At 43.7% G+C, this 12,222-nt stretch overlaps 1 protein-coding gene across 1 annotated transcript in view; it reads left to right on the forward strand.

Moving 5' to 3' along the window:
- The first annotated feature begins 8,388 nt into the window (after nt 1–8,388).
- The window catches only part of LOC115476687 (BPI fold-containing family C protein-like), a 49,030-nt gene continuing 45,196 nt past the window's right edge, over nt 8,389–12,222 (forward strand). Inside the window, exon 1 of the mRNA XM_030213205.1 lies at nt 8,389–8,495. The gene's annotated coding sequence lies outside the window, so the exon portion shown is untranslated. The remainder of the gene's footprint in view (nt 8,496–12,222) is intronic.

Here is a 12,222-nt window from a genome sequence, read left to right on the forward strand (position 1 = left end):
GGGCTCCATATCAAAAGAACTAATAATAACAAGTTGAACTTAACTTTTAAGCATGCAGGTATAGATTAAAAAGTGTCATGGGTTCCAAACACACCCACTCAGGCCTCAGTTTCGCAAAAAAATCGCTGTATCAAGGCGTGTATTTACCACAAATTTAGACACAGGTCTGTTTCCTGCTTGTTAGTCTAAATTTGTGGTAAATACACGCCTTGATACTGCGATTTTTTGCGAAACTGAGGCCTGAGTGGGTGTGTTTGGAACCCATGACAGTTCTTTATCTATACCTGCATGCTTAAAAGTTACGTTCAACTTGTTATTATTAGTTCTTTTGATATGGATCCCCTCCTTTTTTGATTTTGTGGATTCTTTTAGTATCCTTTACCTTTTGAAACACAAGGGTTTTTCTGTCTGTGATGAGAACCCCCTCCGATGTTAGAAGAACACTACGGCTCTCAATGTGAAGCCTTATTTATATATAGGTTGGAGGTTGGGGAATTCTGAGGCTTTTCCCTTGTATTTTCAAAATTAGAACAGATAACACTCCACAGAATCTTTAGTGGGATAGATTCAAGTACTTTCTTCTGTGCCACAGCTATTTTGAGAGCTTTTTTCTTTTTTTGATACCTTATAAAATACTACACTCGTATACTTTTAGCAGCTCATGCCTAACTTTTAAATGGCGGTGACCGTAGCTAGAAGGTTGTTAGGCTGTATAGAGACAAGTCTGACCAGCAGAAGAAAGGGGGTGTTGATGCCCCTGTATAAGTCGTTGGTGAGGCCCCACCTGGAGTATTGTGTTCAGTTTTGGAGGCCGTATCTTGCTAAGGATGTAAAAAGAATTGAAGTGGTGCAAATAAAAGCTAGGAGAATGGTATGGGATTTGCGTTACAACACGTATGAGGAGAGACTTGCTGACCTGAACACGTATACTCTGGAGGAAAGGAGAAACAGGGGTGTTATGATACAGACGTTCAAATATTTGAAAGGTATTAATCCGCAAACGAAACTTTTCCGGAGATGCGAAGGCAGTAGAACGAGAGGACATGAAATGAGATTGAAGGGGGGCAGACTCAAGAAAAATGTCAGGAAGTATTTTTTCACGGAGAGAGTAGTGGATGCTTGGAATGCCCTCCCGCGGGAGGTGGTGGAAATGAAAACAGTAACGGAATTCAAACATGCGTGGGATAAACATAAAGGAATCCTATTCAGAAGGAATGGATCTTCAGAAGCTTAGTCGAGATCGGGTGGCAGAGCCGTTGGTTGGTGGGGGGCGGGGCTGGTGATTGGGAGGCGGGGATAGTGCTGGGCAGACTTATACGGTCTGTGTGTTCCAGAGCCGGTGGTTGGGAGGCGGGGCTGGTGGTTGGGAGGCGGGGATAGTGCTGGGCAGACTTATACGGTCTGTGCCAGAGCCAGTGGTGGGAGGCAAGGATAGTGCTGGGCAGACTTATACGGTCTGTGCCCTGAAGAGCACAGGTACAAATCAAAGTAGGGTATACACAAAAAGTAGCACATATGAGTTGTCTTGTTGGGCAGACTGGATGGACCGTGCAGGTCTTTTTCTGCCGTCATCTACTATGTTACTATGATTGTATGGGTTGCTTATGTATTTCACAGATACCCCACAGCACCTTTTCACTGTTATAGAAAAGATCACTGGAAAGGAAATTTCCCTTTTGCTGTGTTTCAGAATTGGTGTATTTGAAGATAATTTTGCAAAGGGTACCAAACTTGGTGTAATGCCCCCTTGGTTTCAGCAAGACCGACTCAATACAGTAGCAGAATGATCAGAGTTGCTGATGGTAGGATAGTTCCCCTGAATCGAGCTTATGCTTCCAACTGAAATCACCACACAGGTTTAAAAGGACCAACATTGCAGCTTCACCCCCACTCTGTGTTACTTAAGATGGGAGTCAACAGAATGGGTCGGGGGGGGGGGGGGGTTTCATTGTTGTTTACGCAGGGCTGTGGTGCATTTGCTCATGCTGTTATTGTATTATTTGTCTATTCATACTTTGCTTTCAATAAAAAAATCAAGTTATAAAAAAAAAACAGGACCAATGTTGAAATGTGGAGACGTGTGGCAACGCTTGAGAACTTCCCAAAGATACTCAAACTCTTTCTAAAGTGATAAACTTTTATTGCACATTTAATCAGGTTAAAGCATGATAATTGAAGTTGTTAAAAACAAGTCAAATCTGTAAACATCTGCAAAGTGCTTGTAATAATATTTCAATGTAAACCCCACAGTCATATACAACTTACAAGTGACACATGCATTATTGTTTCTCTACAGGACAGCTTTACTCAGGATTTAAGCCCACAGAAAGAATTCCCTCCACTAAGTATGCAATTACATAAGTAAAGTTAGCTTTACTCAGATTACATTTGAGCATTAACTTTCAAAAGAATATGTTTCTTTGTCTTAAAATTATTGCTTCTTGCTTTAGTCTCCACAGGTCAGGAACAAGGAATACCCCACCACCATCTTCAAGCAGTAGTCTACCAAGGGTGGGGTGGTGGGGCCGGTCCGCCCCTGGATGCAGGCAGCAAGGAGGTGCATGAAGCAGGTGCATGGCTGTCAGCTCTTCCGGTCCCCTGGCCCCTCTAATGTTACTTCCTGTTCTGGGACAGGGGGCCGGCACAGCCGATAGCCACGTGTCTGCTACTCATATCCCTTGCTGGGAGGAAAGGTCTGGTGATGCGCTTTGGGGGGTGACCCGCCGGGGGGTGATGCACCGGGGGAGCGCAGTGTGATCTATCCTGGCTGGCGAACAGGTTACGAACGTCACTGTCTTCAGGTGAGTAGTATGTTGTAATGTCCCAGCAATATCAAGAGTCCCAAAAGTGATAACATTGAGCACTCATAAAGTGTTTTTAAATATTCCGGTTTTAAAAACTCATCTTTCTAAAAAAAAAAAAAAAAAAAACGACAACGTGGGCACACCCACATACACAAAACAAAAACAAGAAAATAGTAAAAACTTATCCTTTTCCTTGCACTTTCTTGCGTTGGGTAACCTCCTTACTCCCGGTCAGGAACCACATGGCTAGGACTGTAACTCTTGTGCTCCGGTACCTACTAACTTATCTAGTCTAGCTTTAAATAAATCAAAAAGAGAGGCTAATGTCCTGTATGTTGCACTGTTTGTGTGTCCTCTCTTCAGCAGGAACCTAGATGAAACTAGCTAGCCATAGAATAGAAACATAAGCACGTCTCCCTTTCTGAGATAACCCCAGTGCATCTAATTAACTCTGTTCCCTTTCTCAGTCAGATCCACCTGTTAACAGCTGTGATCTGACCTGACATGTATGGTGTTTGGACTCCTCTCAAGAAAAAATCCATCTCCCTAAGCTACTCTGCTTTTGGGTTTACTCAGGTAATTCCTGTTACCAGTTCCCTTTACGTTTTGGGCCTGTTGACCCAAAGGTCACCCCTTACAGCCAACTCCCTGAGAATTGTGGCTTAAAGAAATACACTTACAAGTTACCCGCTGTTGGTTGTAAGTGGCCATGACACAGGATTGGGATTGGAGATTCCTAGTGCGATACCCCTGACGCAGCTCTTAGCAAAACAGGGGCTCCCTGTCGGGCATCTGGGAGTGTTTTAGTTTGGCGGAGGGCAGGATTGGAAGATTGAGAAGAACCCAAAGGTGTGAAGTATTACCGTTGAGTGTTCGATTGTGCTGCCCTTGGACTTTCCTGTGAAAAATTATTGGGCTTCATTGACATTGGGACCAAAAGTGATAATGTTCCTACACTGCGGTAAGTGGTGTTTTTCCTATGATGGTGAGCTGTGCCCATACCTTAGAAGCATTGCAGGTGGGGTCGCTTTACTGAAGTTTTTTTCTCCATGGATAGGCATGTGGTGAACTGCTGTGGTGTCCCGGGGGCCTTGAAACCCAACAATATAATTTTGTGAATTTTTGAGATTTTCTTGTATTTAAAGAAATACACTGCCAACTAGAACTGGAACAGCATCCAAACATTAGGCTTCCTCCAAAAAATTGCCTATTACCATAAAACACCTTTAAAATGCTTCTTAATTCCTAGCAACACTTCTCAAAATCATTAGCTGTATTTTAGGCTAGTATTTCTTACAGCTAGGGTTCCCAAATTCATCCCAGGCCTGCCAGCACTCTCAAAAGCACCCTTCTCTTACCAGCACTAGTCCCCAACTGAACTTACTGTTCTCCCCAAGCTGTTCTTATAGCAACAGGGTTCTACCTAGTGTCACCTGACCCACACTGGCCAATCAGCAGTCACCAAACAAAACACAGTTTTTTTTCAAGGAACCTGGAATGTTATAGTGCCAGCTCCATTTTGAAAACCCAAATCCCCATAGATTGTAATGGGAAAAAGGAACATTTTCTGAATTTTTCTATAATAGTAAATGCAACTCACTTCCCGTTCTCTACACAGGTTAAACACATCTCCTTCAACGCTCCTGTAATTTTACATTTTTAAAATAAGGGCTTTCTTGAGAAGCCTGCATTTTTCTCACAGGAGGAGTGGCCTAGTGGTTAGGGTGGTGGACTTTGGTCCTGAGGAACTGAGTTCAATTCCCACTTCAGGCACAGGCAGCTCCTTGTGACTCTGGGCAAGTCACTTAACCCTCCATTGCCCCATGTAAGCCGCATTGAGCCTGCCAGGAGTGGGAAAGCGTGGGGTACAAATGTAACAAAAAAAAAGTTAAAGAAATTGCCAGCAAAATTTCTTAAAACCATATAGAACCCCCCCCCCTCCCAAATTCCCCTTTACCAGTTGTAACCGACAAAAAATTCCCAAACACACATGCTAATATGTGCTGACCCTCCATATCACATTTTCCCATTTTACAGACATAAATAAAATTTTCCCTGGATCAGACTTTCATGGCTCACCTAAGGAATGTCTTCAGAGACCCCTACCATCAAGAAAAAATTTTCAAACAATTTCCCCGGAGCCCTATCAAATGTGGTTTAAAAAACACATTTTAAAATTCAAAGGCCCAATGGACCTCTTACCTGGTTACCCACAGGCAAACAAGACCACTTCTGCTTCCAGATCTAGTCCAGTTGGACTCACAGTGGTTCTAGAAAAAATGACGGTTTTCGTGGAGCTCCACTGAGCAGGCTGAAAAATTGAGGCCCTGGCTTCATTTTGGGCCTACCCTGGGCTCCATAGTCCCACTGAACCTGTGCAACAGTTTGCACATGCTCAGTCAACTCCCACCCAGGAGGCCAGGCCGAAAGTCGGACATTTTTCTGCTGGGCTGCCTGCAGCCCCCTTCATTTGCGGCCAGCACACTTTCACTGCTGGTGATGTTTTTGTGAGTGTCTGTTCCTGGACCCTCTGGCAGTTCTCCTCTAGCCACTGGTCACCAATTCCACCTGAAATCATGGCCCAGAAAACGTCAGGATCTCCCAACCATCCCATCGGAGAGCCTCTGGACTCAAAACCAGGTCCCACCAGGATGCTTTCTGATCGGCTAGTCCCAAATCATCCTGGGACCAACAGCAGCCCAACAGAGCCTTCACAGAGTACCGGAGACATCCCAGAAGGCGGGTAAAAAACATATTTTTATTTAAAAAAATATATACACCTTTTACATTGGTACCAAGAAATTAGTACCAGAAACAACAGTGTAATGCAGTATTCTATAACGGCAAGTATATGGGTATGTGCCATTATAGAATACTGGAACAAGGAGGGAGATATGTGCTAATATATAGTTGCAATCACTTACCACATATCAACAGCAGGTGTAGCATTTTCATACATAATTTACACGATTCTATAAGTTATACTCAAATCTGGTGATCCCGCCCATTGTCTGCTCATGCCTCCCATGCACACTGCCCTCACACATTAGAGAGCTGCCTAGGAATAGGGATTTTGGGAATTTCACGGAACCCGGGGCGATGGAAGAAGTTGCCATGGGCTTCTCATGGGGATGGAAGAAGTTGCCATGGGATTCCTGCAGGAGTGTAATCAAAATCTCTTGTGACTCCAGAACGAGGCTTGGAATGCACTGAAAGAGCCAACCGAAGCACCAGAATGAAGGTTGGAGCGTACGAAGAGAGGCAGTTGGAGCCCCAGTATGAGGCTTGGAATGTCCAGAGAGGCAGCTGGAACATCAGATTGAGGCTTGGAATATTCAATGGTTGAATAGTGGATAGCATCCAAAAACCCACAGGAGGCTGTTGGGAGGAGACAAAAGGCCGCAAGCAAGTAAATAATAGTGTTGAGTCCTGTGGGTATGAGTGGGGATGGAGGAGATTAATTGTGGGAATAGGTGGGGATGGAATGGATCATAGCAGGTATGGGTTAGATTCTATTGGGAACGGGTGGGGATGGGTGAAATTTCTGTCCCCATACAATGCTCTAGCACACATCTGGTAATATGTTACAGAAGAGCAACAACCATATACACAGATAAGTGCCAGTTACCCATGTTTTTTTTGCCTAGCCATGTGGACAAAGGGGAGCCGGTTGATATTGTGTATCTGGATTTTCAAAAGGCGTTTGACAAGGTACCTCATGAAAGGCTACAGAGGAAATTGGAGGGTCATGGGATAGGAGGAAATGTCCTATTGTGGATTAAAAACTGGTTGAAGGATAGGAAACAGAGAGTGGGGTTAAATGGGCAGTATTCACAATGGAGAAGGGTAGTTAGTGGGGTTCCTCAGGGGTCTGTGCTAGGACCGCTGCTTTTTAATATATTTATAAATGATTTAGAGATGGGAGTAACTAGCGAGGTAATTAAATTTGCTGATGACACAAAGTTATTCAAAGTCGTTAACTCGCGACAGGATTGTGAAAAATTACAAGAGGACCTTACGAGACTGGGAGACTAGGCGGATAAATAGCAGATGACGTTTAATGTGAGCAAGTGCAAGGTGATGCATGTGGGAAAAAAGAACCCGAATTATAGCTACGTCATGCAAGGTTCATCGTTAGGAGTTACGGACCAAGAAAGGGATCTGGGTGTCGTCATCGATAACACGCTGAAACCTTCTGCTCAGTGTGCTGCTGCACCTAGGAAAGCGAATAGAATGTTGGGTATTATTAGGAAAGGTATGGAAAACAGGTGTGAGGATGTTATAATGCCGTTGTATCGCTCCATGGTGCGACCGCACCTTGAGTATTGTGTTCAATTTTGGTCGCCGCATCTCAAGAAAGATATAGTAGAATTGGAAAAGGTGCAGCGAAGGGCGACTAAAATGATAGCGGGGATGGGACGACTTCCCTATGAAGAAAGACTAAGGAAGCTAGGGCTTTTCAGTTCTGAGAAGAGACGGCTGAGGGGAGACATGATAGAGGTATATAAAATAATGAGTGGAGTGGAACAGGTGGATGTGAAGCGTCTGTTCACGCTTTCCAAAAATATTAGGACTAGGGGGCATGCGATGAAACTACAGTGTAGTAAATTTAAAACAAATCGGAGAAAATGTTTCTTCACCCAACGTATAATTAAACTCTGGAATTCGTTGCCCATAGAAAGTGGTGAAGGCGGTTAGCTTAGCAGAGTTTAAAAAGGGGTTGGACGGTTTCCTAAAGGCCAAGTCCATAAACCGCTACTAAATGGACTTGGGAAAAATCCACAATTCCAGGAATAGCATGTATAGAATGTTTGTACGTTTGGGAAGCTTGCCAGGTGCCCTTGGCCTGGATTGGCCGCTGTCGTGGACAAGATGCTGGGCTCGATGGACCCTTGGTCTTTTCCCAGTATGGCATTACTTATGTACTTATATACTTATGTACTTATGCCTTGTACTGGTAAAGGGAAGTGGTGGTCTCAGCTTCCTTTAAATCCCTACGTAGATTTTAGGCATCAAAAATAAAGTTGGATATCAGAGTAAAGAGCACATCTGGTTTCTGTCTCAATATGGTCAATCTGAATATTACCTATTATTATTATTATTTCCAGTTTTTGTATTCCGCCTATTTCTATTGAGTTGAAGGAAGGATCACAATTAACCAAGAGCTTGACTAACCAGTCCAGGAATTACAGATGGAAGAGACAAACTAATGACATATCTTAAAGCTCGGAAGAGACCTGATTAATAGTTGCTGGTTTAGGCATTTGAAAGCCCTCACGTACAGAATAAAAATGTTTTTAGGAGATTTCTGAATTGCAGGAATTCTATACACGATCTCAAAAATACTGGGAGTTGGTTCCACAGGTTGGACAAGCTGATATGGAATAGACAGAACGAAATGTTAAATTTGTTTACCACGTAACACAAGGAAAACATTCTACACAAAACATTATCAATGCTCAAATTACTACACACGCATAAGAAAACATCACTCTTTTTACTTCCTGTTTCACTTACTTCTCTCTCCACACCCAAAGTCTAACGACGAGGAGAATAACAATTATAATAATTATACCTTGACTTATTTCTCTAAATTCTCCAGCAGCCTTTATAGGCTTCAAACTCTGAAGCTCAGTTCATTGTGGGAAAGAAGACTCCTGGCCCTGCAGAAGACATTAAGATCGCCTTAAGGTAAGATAGAGAGTTTTCTATGTTGCCTGAATCAGTGATGTGAGTATGCCTCAAAGTTTTCAAGCTTTTGGAAATTTCTTTGAACCAACAAGTGTTTGCCGCTATATGTTTGGAATGGAGGAATTCATCTCTTGTGGTGGTTTGTTTCCTCTCCAGTGGGTTCCTTAAAGGATACTCTGAGAAAAGTTTAGCATGGTCCAGGAGCATAAGACTTTTGAAGTTTAAATCATCAGATGCTTTGGAACTAACTAACCATTAGGGGATTAGGCGTTTAATATGAGTTTCAACATAAGGACATAAGAATCGCCATACCAGGGCTATTAGCCCAGTTTCCTGCTTCCAGCAATGGCCAATCCAGGTCACAAGAACCTGACAGAATCCAAAATAATAGCAAGATTCCATTCAACCAATCCCATGGCAAACAGTGGCTTTCCCCATTTCTTTCTCAATAGCAGACTACGGACTTTTCCTCAGGAACTTGTCCATACCTTTTAAAAACCCAGATACGCTAACTTCTGTTACCACATCTTCTGGTAATAAGTTCCACAGCTTAACTATTCGTTGAGTGAAAAAATATTTCCTGTTATTCGTTTTAAAAGTATTACCATGTAATTTCATTGAGTGTCCCCTAGTCTTAGTACTTTTTGAAAGAATAAACAATTGATTCACGTTTCCTCGTTCTACACCACTCAGGATTTTGTAGACCTAATTTTCAATGTCTTGTAAACGGGCCCGCTGCTCCAGTATGGGGGAGGAAGCTGCCTCCTAGGAATAGCCAGAACTTCACACAACTGCCACCAGGAAATACTTCAAAAACATTCCTTTATTTTCCAGATTCATAAGCAAAACTTCCCTCCAGAGTAGAGACTTGCTTCTCAGGCAGGGCTATTCTGCCTTGCTTAGTACATCAGCCAATTACACAAAGACTTTGCCCCCTTCCCTGAGGGGAATGCAATAGTCCTTTGGGAATCCCTGCTTTTTTGGTCCCAGTCAGTAGCAAACAAATAGTACTTGTCCCACAAGCAGGATTTCCCCTCAAGACAGTGTTAATCACCCAGCAGCCTTTACTTTCAGGAGGTTCAATACTTTTGGGACTTCCTTCCACCCAAGGTATTTCAGCCTGCTTCAGTTCTTTAGGGACCTGTCTTGCCCAAGGATTTTCAGCCTGTACTGCTCCTCTCCTCCTGAACTGAACCCCTCTTCCCACTAGGCAGCCCTCCTTCATAAACAAGCCTTCCAACTTCAGAGGTTCTCACAATAATCAGGTTTCAAAACAGGGTAGTAATTCCCCCACCACTCAGGGTTTCCCCAAAAGAAAACCAGGCTTCTCTACTTAAGCAGGGTTTAAACCAAAATAAATTCCAAAACCATGTAGGTTTCCAAATCTTCAGGGGTTGCCTTCCTCAGCTCTCAAGCTCCCATTCCATTCTCCTTTCTTCCCCTGCTCAGGCTGATTAATTCCCTCTTCCATCCAATCCTCCTCCTGCTTCTCAGCCCATCCCTCCCTATTACAGGTGGGCAGCATGATATACAGATTGCTGGTCCCGGGAACTGGCTCCTTCATTCACCCTCCCTCTTGTGGTCAGAGACGGTATATGGCCAGCTTGCCTATCCCCTGGGATCTCACTGCTAGGAAAGGAAATGCATTCTGGGATATGTAGTTCGTGGTTCTGCTGCTTCACTCTATACATCGGGGATGTAGCCTTGTCACAGTCTGTTGCTTTTAATATGTGGGTTATAATATCCTAATGTATGGTAAAGATTCATTACTTCTTCTAAATCCCATCTTAAATAACTCGAGTGGAATTTAATATAAAGGTGATGTAGGGAAGGGTACGGCAGCAACAAGATTAAAGCATGTCACTGTCAAACTCATTGTAAGACAGGTCGTTAGTGTAACTATTCACTTCCACAGTAGCAGCAACCAGCACTGAATATCCAGGGTGTTTTTTTAACCGCTAACTGGCTATGCCAATGTTCAGTGTTAATTAGTTAATTTTTAGCAGCTAAAGAAAGAACAATTATCTATGCGGGTCCTATTTGACCGCTAAGCTTATCCGGTTAGGTGCTGAATATTAGCTCCTCACTGGATAAGTCATACGATATAGCTGGTTATGTTCTAGGTGCTAACCGGAAATATAACCGGTTATCTCCCATTAAATATTAGTAGTTAGGCATCGATATGGGAGACTGGTCGTCTAAATGGTAGATGACGTTTAATGTAAGCAAGTGCAAAGTGATGCATGTGGGAAAGAGGAACCCGAATTATAGCTACGTCATGCAAGGTTCCACGTTAGGAGTCACGAACCAAGAAGGGGATCTAGGTGTCGTCGTTGATGATACATTGAAACCTTCTGCTCAGTGTGCTGATGCGGCTAAGAAAGCAAATAGAATGTTAGGTATTATTAGGAAAGGAATGGAAAACAAAAATGAGGATGTTATAATGCCTTTGTATCGCTCCATGGTGCGACCGCACCTCGAATATTGTGTTCAATTCTGATCGACGTATCTCAAAAAAAATATAGTGGAATTAGAAAAGGTGCAGAGAAGGGTGACAAAAATGATAAAGGGGATGGGATGACTTCCCTATGAGGAAAGGTTAAAGCGGCTAGGGCTCTTCAGCTTGGAGAAAAGGCGGCTGAGGGGAGATATAATAGAAGTCTATAAAATAATGAGTGGAGTTCAACGGGTAGATGTGAAGCGTCTGTTTACGCTTTCCAAAAATACTAGGACTAGGGGGCATGCGATGAAGCTACAATGTAGTAAATTTAAAATGAATCGGAGAGAATGTTTCTTCACTCAACGTGTAATTAAACTCTGGAATTCGTTGCCAGAGAATGTGGTAAAGGTGGTTAGCTTAGCGGAGTTTTTAAGAGGTTTGGACTGCTTCCTAAAGAAAAAGTCCATAGACCGTTATTAAATGGACTTGGGGAAAATCCACTATTTCTGGGATAAGCAGTATAAAATGTTTTGGACTTTTTGGGGATCTTGCCAGGTATTTGTGACCTGGATTGGCCACTGTTGGAAACAGGATGCTGGGCTCGATGGATCTTTGGTCCTTCCCAGTATGGAAATACCTATGTACTTATGTACTAACCAGTCAGTGGAGGTGTCTGATCAGTTAAATAGCTTTGAATATTAGGGTGAATGTGTTTGGAAACCTTAGGCTTTCATATAATCAACAAAATACTGCTAATGCTGCATATCCTACCCCCTTTTGATTTGGATGCACTGCAGAGAAAAGTGTCTCAAATCTGAGTTTCAAAAATTACAATTTTGACTTTTTTTTTTTTTGGGGGGGGGGGGGGGAAACATCCCAGTGCCACTTTATGCCATTTTTGAGACGCTTTTCTCTTTTAAAAATGAGGCCCTTTGTGTTTACTCACATTGAAAAACAAGGGCCCTTGATGTAGGCAGTTGCTGAAACACAGATATGTTGGGTCAACAACAGTGGCGTTCCTAGGGGGGCGGACACCCGAGGCGACGCCCCGCCCCCCCGGGTGCAGTGCCCCCCCCATGCAGCGCCCCCCCCCAGCGAAAGCCCCCCCCCCCCGTGAAAGAGCCCCCCCGGGTGCAGCGCCCCCCCCCCTGATGCAGCGCGGACCCCGCCGGCGAAAGACCCCCTCCCCCGCGAAAGAGCCCCCCCCCGGGTGCATGCCGCTGGAGGAGGGGGTGCCGCAGCGCGCGCCTGCTGCGAGTTTACTAACTTTGCTCGTTCGCTGCAGCT

Source organism: Microcaecilia unicolor, chromosome 8 (genome assembly GCF_901765095.1).
Source record: "Microcaecilia unicolor chromosome 8, aMicUni1.1, whole genome shotgun sequence".
Classification (NCBI taxonomy): domain Eukaryota; kingdom Metazoa; phylum Chordata; class Amphibia; order Gymnophiona; family Siphonopidae; genus Microcaecilia; species Microcaecilia unicolor.